Source organism: Castor canadensis, chromosome 7 (assembly GCF_047511655.1).
Source record: "Castor canadensis chromosome 7, mCasCan1.hap1v2, whole genome shotgun sequence".
Lineage (NCBI taxonomy): Eukaryota > Metazoa > Chordata > Mammalia > Rodentia > Castoridae > Castor > Castor canadensis.
In genome coordinates, this window is record NC_133392.1 from 29,687,248 (window position 1) to 29,702,576 (window position 15,329).

A 15,329-nucleotide genomic window follows, 5' to 3' on the forward strand; every position below is an offset into this window, starting at 1 on the left:
TGTCTCCCTTTTTGTGAGCCTTACTGATTGGTTGTCTCTTCCTAGGATCATGGTTTGATTTTTATGAAAGAACATGTCTGTGAGCTTGGCTCTTACTTACACATTCCATCTGTTCCTTAGTATTCCTTTGTCCACCATGTGCCCTTAAATGGGGGCCACCACACCTACTTCACTTGGACTTTGTGGAGATTGAAAGTCAAACACTCATACAGCAGTAAGGAGGGGGAAGACAACTGCCTCAGAGGATTGTCACTCCTAAGGCTGGCTAAGTATAGGCCAATGTCTTGACAGAGGCCTCCAGTACTTAAGGGCGCAAGGATGATCTTGAAAATGAGAGGCTCCCTGAGACATTGTACTATGCCCATCCCATCTTAAAAAAAAAAATTAGCCTAGTGTTACAGAAGATCCTTTCTGTCCCTGGCACTTTCCCCTCCAAACCGAAGATTTTAGGGTGCAGTGACTCCCCTCCTCATTTGAGGAGAAAGGAGGGTCCCGTTTTCAGCTAGACAGAACCTCATGCCCTTTGGACTCAGTACTGGCTTCCACAGAGGATTCTGGTAGGTGGCTTCCTCTTGCATAAGTTGTGACTGCCCTGTTTTTGTGTCGTCGTATGGTCAGCACTCAGACCAGCACCTTGCCTTTCAACTCATCCTATAAAGGTGCTGAGTGAATGATCTCCAAGACAACACTCTCATTTTGTTCCTCCTCTCCTCTTTTGTTAATTTTCATATAGCATTAATAGTTTGTTTTGTTTTGTTTTTTTCTGATGTTTGAACTCAGCATGGCTTTGCTCTTGCTAAGAAGATGCTCTATATCTCTTGAGCCATACCCCCAGCCCTTTTTTGCTTCAGGTATTTTTCAGATAGCTTCTCCAGTTTTTTGCCCAGATCCAGCATCAGACTGTTCTCCTCCTACCTGTGCTCCTACCACACAGCTGTAGCTGAGATTACAGGCACGCATCACCATGCCCTGCAGCACTTTTTTATTAGCATCTATTAATTGTTTCATTGTGATATTTCCATACATGCATATAATTATTCAAATTTACCTCCTCTATTACCTTCCTTCCCTTCTCCCCCACCCCCACTGTTCTGGTTTTTTTTTACAGTTTTAGTGGGTTTCATTGTGCTATTTTCATACACATACATAATGTACTTCCATCAAAAACATACAACACATTTAAGTCAGAAGGCAGCTGCAGTGGACTTTACTCAATGGGTAATAGGACATTTTCTCTCTCTAAAGAGCACAGGCTTCTCACAGCAGGGACTTCAGCCTTTGGATAAGTTGTATTTGCCTCCAGTGTTTCCCATTATTTGCTTGTTGTGAACTGTGGATCTGCACTAGTGGCACAAACACTAAAGTGTCCAGAGACTCTGTAGACGGGATTGCACATCTTCCAATGGGACCTGTTCTCTCTTCCCTAAGGATCATGCTCACTAAAAGCATGCAACACCCCAACCTCTTCCATCCACCTTCAGGATACTTGGAAGAAAATGTGGGCAGCAGCCCTCCTGAATAGCCAAACAGTCTCTCACAAGTTGTAAGTTCAACCTGTGAACTTAGGGCCTCATGCTTGCTAGGCAAGCACTCTATTACTTGAACCATGTCCCTAGCCCTGAAAGTTCATTCTAAGCCAATAAGGTCCAAATACTATGGTGTCAAGCTTATTTCTGTTAAAGATCCAGGATATGAATTCAGAATGTGATCATGTGACCTAACATGAAATATACATTTGGTCTTTGTCCCCTGGCATACAGCTTCCAAAACCCTTCTAATATTTTGAGTGTTGGGTGCTGGGATTATCTCCTGTCATTCATAGCGAGCCCTGAGTTTCAACCACTTCTGAGTTGTGCCAATGAAATGACTGGAGGCTGAAATCACCAGCACACACACACACACTCTCTCTCTCTCTCTCTCTCTCTCTCTCTCTCTCTCTCTCTCTCTCTCTCTCTCTCTCCAGGGAGAAGAGATTGAGTTGGAGTTAATCACCAATGATCAGTGATTTAGTCAATCATGCCTATTATCAGAGCCTCTATAAAACCACTAAAATAAGGGTTTGGGAATGCTTTGGGTTGGTGAACACACCACTTTGCTCCTCTAGCGTGGCACACTCCAACTCAAAAACGGAGCTCCTGTGCTCTGTCTCCTTCTGGGCCTCACTTTAAGTATCTCTTCCTTTGTATCCCTTATGGGAAACTGAAAATAGTAAATAATGCACTTCCCTGAGTTCTGTGAGCTTTCCTAGCATTATCAAGCCCAAACAGGGCTGTAAAATAGGTTTTATAGCTGATCAGTCCAAAGCATGAGAAGCTTGGACTTGTGAAGTAGTTCTGTGGGACTGAGCCATTTAACCTGTGGAACTGATGATAACCCCAGATCATAACAAAATAGAATCAAACTGTTGGACACTCAGAGGCCTGGAGAATTAGTTGTTGGTGTGGAAACAACCCACACATTTGGTGACAGAAGTGTTCTGTGGGTGAAAAGGCATGGAGGTGGTAGTATACAGCAGATAATTTATTCATCTGATAAATAGCTGAGCCCCACTTAGGAATCAGACCTTGTGATAAGAATGAAGGAGATAGTGGGTAAGCCAGAGAGGTGTGATTTCTATCTTTTTGGAGTTGGAGAGATTTGGAAGGAGAGACAAAGAATAAAACAAGTTAATACACAAATATAAATAAGAATCTAAGAAGAGGTGCTGAGAGAGGAAATGCAGGAAGGATTTTGAGGTAGGTCAATTAAGGAAGACTTATCTGAGAAGGTGATACGGGGTGGATAGGAAAAGTCTAGGAAGAAAGGGTTGGAAACTAGGAATAAAAGTTCCAGGCAGGAGTAGGAAGCCCATGACCTGTGTCAGGGAAGAGTGTGTTTCTAGCAGCTACTTCTCTTGGACCTAAGGGTGTATGGGTGAGCACATGTGTGTGCTTGCACATGATAGATGTCTCATTCATAGGTCCAAGACAGCTTAGCATCCAAACCACACTGAGTCTTGTCCTAAGTGAGCCAATAACTCATTTTTTCCATGGCAACAGAAAACAGCCCTAAACTGGGACAGCCATCTCAAAACCAAGGATCTAGAGAGTGGGATAGCATGACTCAGGACAAATCTGCCCTCAGAACTGGAGAAAGCAAAGTTCCTGTGTCCAGAGTATCATCTTAACACATGCAACATGCTTTCTCTTGGACACACTCCATACATGGCCTGCCTGTGTGCACTGCCGCCTTCAGTCCACCCCCTGCCTGGAACATGGCTTTGGTTCTGCTTCAACACTAACTTCATTCTGGCTATTAAACCATGGGTAAACATTCCCCCTGGGCAAGAGCCTAAGCAAACATCCATCCTCTCCCTCCTCCTAAAAGTTAAATTCCACCATTTAGAAAGACTACTCCCGGTCATCACTTAATGATCCTCACCATGCCCCTTCCCTCAGGCGTCTTTCTTCCATCTTCATTCATTCCATGCCTCACACCAGGCCTCACACGTCTCATGCTCTGTGGTAGCCCAGGAGGGAAAGCCTTGAGGAGTGTTGCTTGTTGCTGCTGACACCCTGCCTGCGTCCTATTACACGGTCCCAGGAGGAGGCAAATAAAGCCGTTCCTTGGGCCCATGTTCACCCCACAGGGAGGGAAAAAGGCCTCTTTGACTTCCTGTTAAGTTGTCCCAAGCAAGGTCTTTGAAATGGAGACTCCGTGCTGAGCATGAGATCAAAGGAATTAATGAGTTTCCTTAAATTCTTTCTGGAATCAGATGAAGCATAAATAAGCTAAGAAATAAAATGACCACAATTTTATTCTTTTTTTAAATACCCAAATGTTTATGCATGCTGTAGTTTATAGCAGACCAATTAAATTGGTCTATTATTTCACAGACCAATAATTTTTTTTTTAATGGAGGTATAAAGGATCCACTGTCTCTTTTGGCCTTATTTTCTTTTAAGGACAGTTAGAAAAAATACAATTGCTATCTACTATCACCATGGTTTCATAATACTTTAGCTGAAAATTAGTGAAGTTTAGCCTTAGCGTTAAAAAAGTCTTAAAAGTAAAATTATTTTTCTCATTTTGCTAGAGAACAGTAAATGTTTCATTTAAGATTAGCACTTGTGAGCCAGTAATTGGAAGATGAGATGATAGTGTTTCACAAAACTAAATGTAAGTCAGGACGTCAGACACAGCTGAGCCCAGGTGCCCGAGTTATGTGGTCTAGACGACGACTTCTTCTTCTTCTTCTTCTTCTTTTTCTTCTTCTTCTTCTTCTTTGTGGTATTGGGGTTTGAGCCACTCTACCAGCCCTTTTTTGTTTGTCTGGGCTGGCTTCGAACCACAATCCTCCTGATCTCTGTCTCCTGAGTAGCTAGGATTACAAGTGAGAGCCACCAGCGCCTGGTTCTCTCACTTCTTGATTGCATTGTTATTATCAGAGAGACTTCTTTCTCACACAGTCTCTCCATGAGGGGTGAGATGACCAACAGCTCCTTTGAGCTACGTTCTCCCAAACCCAGCAATTATTGGTCCTTGGGTTTGACTCTCAATAACACAAACTGAGTTGTGTGCCAGTCCCTGAAACTATCAGAGTGATTCTGATTGAGTCAGTCTGGGACCATTTGCCACTCCTGGAAGGTGGAGAGGGGATAGCATAGGAGCATTGGTTCCCATTAAAAAAAAAAAAATCAAAACACTTATCAAATAAATAGAGTATCTGTAGAAAAAAACCCAAGAGAATATTACAATTTTAGTGAATTTAAGCACCATTTAAATTTTACTGTGGAGCCAGGCACTGAGTTTAAGCCCCAGTACTGCACAAAATTAATTAATTAATTAATTAATTTTACTGTGATTTTAACTCAAGAAAATGCAATCATTCAACAAATGTGTTAGAGACACCTATGTGCCTGGAACTTTGCTAGACAATAAGGATACAAGACAAATTCAACAGTCCTGCCTTCAACAAACTCACCCACCACCTAGGAGGGGAGAGAGGAGCAGACAACTCTGTACCTTCAGGAAAGACACTGGAAGTCACAGCATCACTAATTCTCATGATTGACCAGGATACAGCATTGCCCAGGAAAGGCAAACATGGCCACTCTGGAGCAAAGTTCCAAAACCAGCTGGGTGGGAGCCCACATTGTACAATGTAGACTTTGAGACCTGGCAGATAGTGGCTTGAATCCTAGATTTGTCTTTTACATGCTCTGATATCTTGGGCAAATCAGGTATTTCCCGAAGTATAGGTACAGAATCACATAATACAAGAGATAATTTTGGGCAACACACTATCCAAGCAATAAATCACCTAATGAAAAAGTTACTCTCTTGTCACTTTCTTTAGATACTTGTGAGTACATAAAGGAGAATGGTTCTATTTAGTTCTAATGTTCTAAAACTGACAGTTTCTTTCTTTCTTTTTTTTTTAAACAAACCAGTTTTCAGACTTGGAACTAAAGTTTAATATCAATTTTATCTCCATTGTATTTATTTTGATGATTACTTCCCATGAATTACAGCTTCTACTGATTTTGTACTTACTGGTGTGGTATACAATTTCCCTTAAAAAACAGTGAGGCTGGGAACCCTGGCTCCTGCTGTAATCCTAGCTACTCAGGAAGCAGAGATCAGGAGAATCATGATTTGAAGCCAGCCTGTGCAAATAATTCTTAAGACCCTATCTTGAAAATACCCAACATAAAACAGGGCTGGCAGATTGGCTCAAATGGCAGAGCACCTGTCTAGCCAGTGTGAAGCCCTGAATTCAAACCACAGTATCATAAAAAAAAGTGACTAAATTTAAATCAACACATTAAACAAAGCATAGAAAGATGGTATGCCATGTAGTCAACAATTATTCTGATGGTTTTCTGAGAGTACAAGATTATAGCAAAAGTAGCACAGACTAATTTGTGGGAAGTATAGGAAGAACTGGGCAAACTACTTAATCTCACAGAGGCTCAAATTTCTTATTTATGAGCTAAGGATAATAATGAGTACCTTGCTGGGTCAGTGTCATGATATTTGCTAAAGAAAAACACCAAATATTATTTGGAGAAGAAAATTTTGAGGCTGATTATCTTGCTTCATTAATGTGATGATCAGGAAAAGAAAATAGAGGACTTATAAGTTATTTAAAGAATTGATTCTATGCAAATGGAGAATACTGACTCTGTTTTATGGGGAAATATTTTCCTACTGAAAAAAAAAGAGGAGGAAAGTAGATAATATGTGTTGAATATTGTATGTACTGAATATAATATATGTGAAATCTTAGCATAAGGTTAGGTCCCAATAAATATTTTCTGTAAAACTGTCTTTACTATTTCAGGCTTCTACATTCTTTGATCCCCCCTTTCCTTCCATTTTTCCAGACCCTGCAAATATCTTCTCTTTCTTGTTTCTTCATGAAATTGGAGACTTATCTTGACAGATACATAGGGTGAATGAGATTTTTCCAAAATGTCACTTCAGTGAAGCATTTCTATATTAAGATAGATTTGTTTGTATGTTTGATTTTTACTTCTTTTTTTGTTTTGCTTTTTTTTGTTTATTTGTTTAAGACAGAGTCTCACTATGTAGCTCAGGCTGGCCTTGAACTCTTTGTCCTCCTGCCTCAGCCTCCAGACTGCTGGGATTACAGGAGTGTACTAACTGGGTTTTTACTTTTGGACGTGAAAGGATATTAAACCAGTTTGATCTTCCACAAGTAGATAGGAAGAGACGCAATATCAGACAGCCCTGATGAGACATATGCTACAGCCTTTTTTTGTCAACTCGAAAACTTCCTGACAGGGGCCCTCTTCTATGAAGAGCAAAACAGAAACTGGTTTTACACTTGCCAAATGGCATCTTTTTCCTTCCTCTAGAAGCTGGCCTTGCCTTGCCCACCAGACAGGTGCCCCTCCATCAGAACCTTTCTGGAATCCTCAGTTCTCTGAAAGGGCAAAAGACTTCCCCTGCACACCTCGATCTCGCCTGAATCCTCACATTTCCAACCTCCACCCTGAGCCTCCCAAGTGCATTTGGGCACCATTTTGATAAACAGTTAGTAATATTTCCATGTGATATCTCTTCCTCTCTGACATTGTAGGACACAAACCTATGTCTTCTGTATTTTATCACCAAGTTGTTCAGCCATATTTTCCTTAATAATAGTAAAAATAATAGGAACAAAATAATATTATTTTATTTGTACTCCTGCCCCTTCTAGAGCTGAACCCCCTCAATGGTCCAGAATTAGCAGCTGGTTCACACACGAACAAGGCCAGCTTTTATTAGTTTTAGTGACTTGCTACTGCCATCAGCTTACCATTGCTAACAGTAGCTTGTGACTGTGATGTGGTACACTGCAGGAGGAGGCCAGAATGAAGTGGCTTTGCTCTGGGGCCATGCTGTGTCCAGCCATTAGTTTGTGATGCTGTCCATGGTAAAAACAGTGAAAATTCAGGTGTCGAGCATGCTGACAGGTGAGATTGCTGTTCAGACATGAGATCAAAGTAGTTTTAACTGGTGAGATTAATCAAAAATGCACAGGTATTGAGCCATTCTTTGTTTTGATTTATTGAGGATTACCAATGGGGGGAAGTACATACATTTTAGTTTTAATATTACATATTAATATTAAATATTGTATATTTAGTGTTACTTATTACAAATGCAGTTTTAATATAACATATGAAATAACTGCCTTATTGCTAACAAGGCAGTTCCACATGCATTGATCTCTTGATTCTTTGCATTTCAGTCCCTTCAACTGGGGATGTTTATCATTTATTAACAAATCAACTTATAACAAAACTCAAATCTCTCTACCATGGCCCACTAAATCCTCAAATGATTCTCACTCCTGTCTGCTGTCTAATTTCACTTCATAATACTTACTCTAATAACTCACTCACTTACTCACATTGGCTCCTTTTATGTGTTTGAATCTTGCCATTTGCTTTCTGGCACCTGCAGTTTTTCTTACCTGAAAAGCCTCTTTGGTCTTTATACGGTTGATTCTTTCTCCTCACTCATGATTCAGGAACATGTGACCTCCCTAGAGAGAATTCTCCATCACCAAAGAAGCTCCCTACTCCTTATTTCAGCCCTATGGGTCTATATTCCTCATCTGAACACAGCCCGCAGGCAATGTGTTGAGTGGCCATTTTTCAGTTCTCTTAGGGATTGTTTACAACTGTACCCTTCCTGTCACATAGAAGAGAAGTTAATTCATGACATGCAATGGAGGCCTAGGACCTTAGGGTGGTTTAATTCCTTGCCATCTAATCTACTGTATCATCTGCTTTATTTCCTGCCCAGCACTTCCCACATCCCATGCTTATGTAGTCTATCATTCTTTATTTTCTGTCACATCACTCTAGAATGTGCCCTCCATGATGGCAGTGAGCCTGTTGTCTGTGTTGCTCAGGCTGAATCCCAAACACCTAGATCAGTGCTGTTGGCCATAAAAGTACAGTAAATTTTTGTTGATGAGAGGGAGAATATTATTATGCCTTTGATGATTTGGAATCTTTGCAATGCCCCAGAGCAATAATTCCAAAGCTTTGGTGTAGTCACTTAAAAGAACCTGCATCTGAGATTCAGTAACTGTATTATTCTGAAATTGAACCTTAGGAGAAAGGAAAACGCTTAGATTGTGTTGGACATATGTTAAGACATCTCAGTGTTGTTTTCAAAATGAAACACTTAATTTTTAGTTCATCTTGATTTCATATGGTAAACTTGGCTCCTAAACACATTAGAAAATTATATCCACAGAAAACGAAATTGCAGTTAATTGAACAATAGCAGTTATTATTAATTTAAGCAATAATTTGTAATGTTACTTTCTTGAAGGATGAAAAGTCACTATTTTACAGATAATTGAAAAAATTTTAACATAATCCAGAATACTGCCATTTTATTACAAAACTGTGTTCCCGGTGTTCACATGCTGCAAATAACAGGAGGAAAACAGTATGGTGCTTTTTCAAAGACTTAAGCCTAGAATTACTTTATGATCCAGCAATTCCATTATGAATATATACCCCCAAAGAACTGAGATCAGGGACTCAAATACACGTGTATACTTGTGCTCATAGCTGCATTCTTCAGAATAGCCAAGAGGTAGAAATAACTCAAAGCCCATCAAAGGACGAACGAATAACCAAGATGCAGATAAACCCATACAAACAATGGAGTATTATTCAGCCTTAGGAAGAAAATTCTGACACATGCTACTACAGGGATGAGCCTAAGCGAAATAAGCCAGTCACAAAAGGATAATACTTTAGTCTGGAGGAACCCAGACTAGTGAAATTCATGGAGTCAGAAAGTAGAAGGGCCATTGTTGGGAGCTGGAGAATGAGTTAGTGTGCACCGAGTACCGAGTTTCTGTTTGGGAAGATTAAAAGTTCTGGAGATGGATGGTGGTGATCAATGCCACTGACCTGCAACCTTAAAATGGTTAAAGTGATAGGTCTGGTATGCGTGCGTAGTGCATGGTGATAAGGCTCCTGCAGTCTTCAGAATCTCTTAGAGAGATCACCAAACCATAAAGCCCCGCAATTCAACCAGCAGTACCAAGCAATGTGACTTTGTGACCTTTAACACACAAAGAAGACATCCTGCGGGGATTCGCGAGAATTGGGAGGTGCTCTGCCTTGAATTCTGTCGGTCCTTGATTTTAAATGCTCGAAGCTGTCTTGGGAGACTTTCCGGGGTAGGGGGGAAAGGTGTGCGAGAAAGGACAGACGCAAATACCAGTGAGCAAGCAGTATGTGACAAGGCAAAGGAACCAGCCAAGGGGTAGTCAAGAAGCCAGCATCACAGACGGGAACTGAACTGGACTTCTCCAAAGCAATGCTGTCTTTCTTCCAGGGTGGTCGGTAGTATGGTGGTGAGGTCGGGGATGAGTAAAGGAACTTGTCCCTTGGCTCCATGCCTCAGTTTCCCGGGAGAGACCCTCGAAGCACCGCCTCCCTGACATTGCGAGGTGCGCGGGCCGGGCTGCCGCCAGGGGGCGCGCGCGCGGGGCCGGGCGGCGGGGCGGTGGGCGCGCGGGGAGCGGAGCGTGGCGACCCGGGCCGGGCCGGGCGGGGCGGAAGCCTGGGCGGGAGGCGGGAGTTGGGGCGGCGCGCTGAGTCACCCGGGATCGGCCCGCCCGCGGCCGCCAGGGGCGGAGGTGACAGCGGGCCCGGGACGGGCGGTCGCAAGTGCCCGCCGCGCCGAGGGACCGCCGGGCGACGGAGAGCAGGTCAGGACCAGGCCGGGCCGGGTCGAGCCAGGGCCGGGCGGGGAGCCGGGGTCGCTGTCCCGGGCTGCGGGCGGAGGGGACCCGCGTCCTGAGCGCCGCGCCGTGCCGAGCTGCGCGGCCGGGCCTGCGCCCGCCCTTTCCCCGCCACACCGCGCCGCGCTGCGCACCGCGGGCCCCGAGCTGCCAGGGCGGTGGGCGCCGCGGGCACTGCCAAGGTCGGGCGGCCGCGGGTTCCCGGGGGCTGGAGCGGCGGTCGGAGGCTGCGGACGTGGGCTTTTAACGGCTGTCAAGCTCGGAGCTCTTGTCCCTGCACCGCCCTGCCACTTGGCGACCAGGCGGAATCAGAGCTGGAGGAAGAATCCAGCATTAGCCCAGCCCCCTTACTTTACAGATGCTCAGAGCCACGCGGCCAGGGGGTCTGGGAGAATCTGGGACAGGGCCAGGGAGACAGGGATGGATGGTTTCCCAAGCAACGGTAGGACCTGTTTAACTGGAGATGCAGCTTGGTTTTGGTGGAGTTTTGCCGGTACCCTCGGACACCTGCACTCTTGTCCGTCCCTGGTACTGATGTCCACGCATTCCGTGTCTGGAAGGATGATGGTGCTGTCACCCCAATAAAGGAATATTAGGGTTACCAAAGAGGTCAGGGTCTGATGCAGTTTAAGAGCTGTGAAGAATCCTTGGCATATGGAGTTAAAATTTAAATACAAACCCAAAACCAACTTTTAAAAGCAATTTTATCGTCCTTTTCTGTCTATCTCACAGTGAGGGAAGGTGAAGGTTAATATTTCCGGCATCCTCCTTATTCTGTAACTTGCCCTCTGGTCTGTTTCTCAGTAATTCTTATACAATGATCGTGACACTTTTCATAACTAGGGATGTGGTGGGGTGTGAACACTAGTAATACTCAGGTTTTGAGCGTAATTCAGTTCCCCTTTACATAGCTGAGTTAAAGGAGCTTGGGGGCGTGTGGGAGAGCAGAACTGGTTGATCTGCAGTAGTGTTTTGTTGAGGTAGTGGTAGCGTACAGGCATGGATAATATGTTAGTTCTGTATTTATTATACTCATAGCACGAATAGATTCAAGGTGATAAGAAAGTTGGTTTATCTCTCAGTACCCAGTTTTCTCTAAAATATTGAATTAAGTCATCAAGGCCCTCTTTCATCTCTAAAGTTCTTTCATCTTACATGTTAATTTGAGGCACACACCACTGATTATGACAAAAAGATTATACCAAAAAAGTTTTTAAAATTCTTTTTTAATTGGCCTATGTAAAATTGTACATGGTAAGAGGTTTCATCATGACATTTCCATACTTAAAAATATTCTACATGACACATATCACATCTTCAAATTCATTATTATACTTAACTCTCCCAGTCATTTTCATCAGTTTTGGGTTCAAGTAATCGAAATGATTTTTCACCTTTTTTTTTTTTCGGTGGTACTGGGGTTTGAACTGAAGGCCTCACGCTTGCTAGTCAGGCACTCTACCACTTGAGCCACTCTGCCAGTGAAACTGATTTTTCAGATTACCGATGTTTCATGATAAATTCACTTGAATTCAGAGACTAGAAGGGAGTGCTTGGTGTATAATAAACAGTGGCTCATGTCTGGCCTGGAAATGGGGTCTATGCAGTGTCATGGATAGCTTTTGCAATAAGACGAGAGTGTTCTGACTCAGAAAATGTGTTAAGGTGACTTTTACACAGCATTCATATTGTGCGTACTTTTAGCTGAGATATGATGATAATCTTGATATCATCATAAGTCCAAATATGTATGAGTTTCTTGTCTTGCATCCACAAAGCGGAACTTTCCCCTCCTCATCTTTGTACCCATCTCTGTCTTTCCCCCCTCCTTTCTTTTCTGAGTGCCCCTCTTACCAGCAGAAACCCTCTTCACACTCCTCTCATCTGGGTGCAGTGCAGAGCCTCCTTAAAAGCATTGATTGAACTTACATTACTTTTTCTCCTGGAAAGCAAGCCAACTCCTGATTCTTGAATTGCCATTTAAGTTCTTCTAAATACTAAGGGTTGGTGTTCATTTTTAGAACATAATGAGACTCCCGGAAGCTGTGGTTCTAGAAAAGGGTTAAGCAGACCAGGTTCTGATTTTATCTTCTCTATGCTTAAAGGCAACAATATTCCAAGCTATACCGATGATGGTAATGGGAGGATAGTGGTTCAAGGCCAGCCCAGGCAAAAACTCGAGACCCTATCTGAAAAATAAACTAAAGCAGAAAAGGGTTGGTAGTGTGGCTCAAGTGGTGGAGTGTCTACCTAGGGAACAGGAGGTCCTGAGTTCAATTCTCAGTACTGAAAAAAAAAAAAAAAGACTATACTATAAGAAGCCTTCAGAGTCAGTGAACTCATTACCTCTGCCTTAGAAGGAAACCCTTTCTGCATGGTGCACAGCACAGCTTCAAATTCATTATATTTCTTGACCCTCCAGGTCACTTTTCTCTGTGGTTGGCTAAAATAAGTGAAAAGTAATTGTTTCAGACTACAGATACTTTAATTTTAAATTTATTTTTTTTTTTGTTTTTGTTTTTTGGTGGGACTGGGGTTTGAACTCAAGGCTTTGTACTTGCAAAGCAGGCACTCTACTGCTTGAGCCACATCTCTAGTCTTTTGTTTTTCTTGAGATAAGGTCTTGCTATGTAATCCAGACTGGCCTTGAACTCTCCCAAGGTAGGGATTACACGTATGCACCACCACACCTGGCTTGGGGCAATTTTTTAAATGGTAACAAAAATAGAATGCAGATGAAGGCTTGTGTGCCTGTTGTCAGGTGTAAGGCTTGACTCATTTTCCATATTTATTCTGTTGTTGTTTTTTTAATTTCCTTTATTCATATGTGCATACAATGATTGGGTCATTACTCCCCCCCTTCACACCCCCACTCGCTTCCAAGCTGTAACTGTTTTGCCCTTATCTCTAATTTAGTTGAAGAGAGAGTATAAGCAATAACAAGAAGGACAAAGTGTTTTTGCTAGTTGAGGTAAGGATAGCTATATAGGGAGATTCCTAGCATTGCTTCCATGTACATATGTGTTACATTCTAAGTTGATGCTTCTTGAACTAACCTTTTCTCCAGTTCCTAGTCCCCTTCTCCTATTGGCCATTTCTTTTTTTTTTTTGAAGTCAGTTAGGATATTACCTATAACATGACATTCTTTCAGGATTACCTCCTGTGAACTTCTGAAGCATGTTTGGTTTTTGGCTAAAGCATCCTTAAAATTCATTTGGAATACTTCTGAAAAATTCCACAATATCAACTCAATGAATATGAAATACTTTCTTATTATACCCAGCCCAGGAAATCACCTGACTAAGCTAATTTTCAAGATTGGATAACAGTCTCATTGGTCAGAAGTTAATCATGAGACAGTCTCTTGCCTGGAAAGGCAGAAAGATGCAAAGCAGCTCACAGAACCGCTCTGTGATGAAAGCGCCATCCAACACATGAAGGTGTTAACTTTTCGTTCAGTATGTACTTTATTCTCAGTGCTAAAAAAGGCAGCCATGGGAAGTTAAGTACACACAGAGCAAACGAAATGTGTTATTTCACTTTGGGCTTTGTAGGTCTTTTCCTCTTGCTAAAGGATGTGACCACCAAGAACTAACAACACGGTAGGAGAAATAGGGCACTGGGCAAGGAATCTGAAGTCAGGGACGTATTTTAATCTTGACTCGTTCATTCAGTCATTCAGCAAATATTCTTTGAGCACCTATATCAGCCAGACACTGTCATAGGTGCTAGGGATGCAGTGTGAACAAAATAGACAAAGCCCTTGTAGAATAGACATTCTCATGGGACAGAAACAGACAGGAAAAAAAAAATGTGTGAATGGATAGAGAATCTGAGCTTCGCATTGATGGAGAACTTTAAAGGTGTGTAAGTAGAAAAGGGGGATTGACTTTTTATGCAGAGTGGTCAGAGAAGACCTCTACTGAAATGACTTCTGATCAGAGATGTGAAGGAATTGCGCAGGAGGCAGAGATGAGTAAGTTTCAAGCCGTGCTATTGAAACATGGTTGGCAGACATGAGGGAGGACAAGGTCACAGTGGCTGGGCAGTGTGGATGTGGGCGAGGAGAAAGTGGCAGCAACTGAGAGGTCGTGGGAGTACAGGAGGACTACATCACTGGAGCCTTGACTCTGGGTCAGGGGGAAGCCATCAGAAGGTTTTGAACAGAGGAGCTCATGGTGACATGTTTGAAAGGGCTGAGAATGGACAGAGGGATAAGGATAGCATCAGGGGGACTTTACTTTTCATATTTGCTGTGCAACCCTAAGCCAGACTTCTTCTCTGGGTCTTTTATTCCTCATCTGTACAATAACTGGGTCCCCTCTGACTCAAGAAGTATAAAATATCAGCCTGGTTCTGGTGGCTCACACCTGTAATCCTAGCTACTTAGGAGGCAGAGATCAGCAGGATCTCAGTTCAAAGCCAACTGGGGAAAATAGTTTGTGAAATCCTATCTCGGAAAAAATCCTTGTCAAAAAAGGCTGGTGGAGTGGCTCAAGGTGTAATCCGTCAGTTCAAAATCCCAGTACCCCCTCTCCACAATTATAAGATGTCAAGTGTATGTAATGTTTCTACAGAGAGGCAAGTGAGTTTCCTAGGAAGAAGTTCTAAAAGTAAAAGCTTCAGATGACCTGAAAACTTGACACCAACCCACCTTAACCTGAAATTACCTGAAATCAAGAGATAATCAGGTCTTTTCAGTTCTGCTGTCAGGGCACAAGAATAAAAACAGTATTCCCTGCTGATCCCCGAGGTTCTCTTCCTGCTTGAAAAAGGATGAAAAGCTGTTACTCGTCAACACAGCTGGCAGCCAAAGCAGCTTTTGTTATGAGGAAAATTTGGAACTTTTGGGAAGAGACAATTATTTTATAACAAACTCCAAAGATTTCTTTTGTTTTTAATTCCCTTTTCCATACCCACTCACCCCGTGCCCCATAGCTATTCATTCTAATTCTTTTTTCTTTTTTGTCTGTCTAGGATCTTGTAAAGGAGGAGTGTTTGCTTTCTATGTATGTATTTTGATTTATAATGCTTTAATTCATCTTACTTCTTTTTTCC

General features: G+C 42.5%; 1 protein-coding gene across 2 annotated transcripts in view; it reads left to right on the forward strand.

The window, feature by feature from the left end:
- The first annotated feature begins 9,697 nt into the window (after positions 1 to 9,697).
- The window catches only part of Dnmbp (dynamin binding protein), a 104,017-nt gene continuing 98,385 nt past the window's right edge, over positions 9,698 to 15,329 (forward strand). The window contains exon 1 of one of the 2 annotated variants that reach the window (XM_074078542.1): positions 9,698 to 9,976. The gene's annotated coding sequence lies outside the window, so the exon portion shown is untranslated. Of the gene's footprint in view, positions 9,977 to 10,112; positions 10,238 to 15,329 lie in introns of those variants that run through there. The other variant, XM_020156307.2, reaches the window with a different exon arrangement.